Below are 1,322 nucleotides of genomic sequence, written 5' to 3' on the forward strand. Positions count from 1 at the left end.
ATTAAAAGATGGATCTGAAAAAATTATGCAATATGCAGCACAAAGAAACAAAGTGGCAGAAAATATGAATAGTAATGAAGAAGAGGAGACTTAGAGTGAGAAGCATTAATATATTTCTAATTAGAATCCCAGGAGAAAAGTGGAGAGAGATGGTTAGGGGGAGGGAAGGAGTGGAGAGAGAGAGAGAAATTAAAGAGTAAATGGCGGAGACTTCTCTAGAGCTAATGAGAGATATCAAATCACAGATTCAAGTAGCCCTATGAATTTTAAGCAGGATAAAAAAAATCTCTAGACATATTGTACTAAAACCACAGAACCCCAAAGACAGAGAAAAATCCTTAAAGCAGCCAGAGCAAAACAACGGAGACTTACAAGGGAATTACATAGAGACAAACAGCTGACTTCTCAACAGCAGCAAAGGCATTCAGAAGGTCCTGAGGGAAAGATAATCTCAGCGTTCTAAGAGAAAGTAGCTGTCAACACAAAAATCAATATCTGGCAATGTTTTTTGTCAAGAGCAAAGGTGAAATAAAGACATTTTCAGACAGATGATGACTTTTCCTCCAACAGGCCTCAAATAAAGGGGATTTTAAAGGATGCACTTTCAGAAGAATAAGGGTAATCCCGGATGGAATTTCTGAAATGCAAGAAGAATTAGATGAGCAAAAACAATGACAAATATATGGGAAAATTTAAACAAATATTACTAGATGAAAAAATAATGGTAATATTTTGTGGATTTAAAATACACTTAAAATACATAATAACAATAGTATGTAAATTGGGATGGGGTGGACAGTTCTAAAATATCCTAAGGTTTTAATGTTATGTGCAAGGGCTGTAAATGTATTGATTTTTACTTTAAAAGTAATGTATGCATGTTGATATCTCTAGGATTAAAAAAAAACTGAAACAGAAGATGAATGTATAATTTCCAAGTTAATAAATAAGAAAAACTAAATGAAAGAAAAAACTTTATCAAGCAAAAAGCAGAGAGGACAGAAGGGAAAGATAAACATACAGAAGGCAGGAAAAATAACATGAAATAAATCCAAATATATCAGTAATTATGATAAGTAAAAATAGCTAAATAGTCTACGGATACAATCTAAAACATGCAAGAAGATGAATGTAAATGGATAAAAATAGCTAGATGAAGCAAATACTACAAAAGAAAGTGGATGCACCTATAATAATATTAGGTAAAATAAACTTTAATAGAGCAAAAAAATTTACAAGAGACAAAGGTCGCTACACAATAATAAAATGAATTCATTCACCAAGAACAGATAACTTTTAATAAATATTCACCCAGTCACATA

The sequence above is a fragment of the Hylobates moloch genome, unplaced genomic scaffold (genome assembly GCF_009828535.3).
Source record: "Hylobates moloch isolate HMO894 unplaced genomic scaffold, HMol_V3 SCAFFOLD_20, whole genome shotgun sequence".
Taxonomy (NCBI): domain Eukaryota; kingdom Metazoa; phylum Chordata; class Mammalia; order Primates; family Hylobatidae; genus Hylobates; species Hylobates moloch.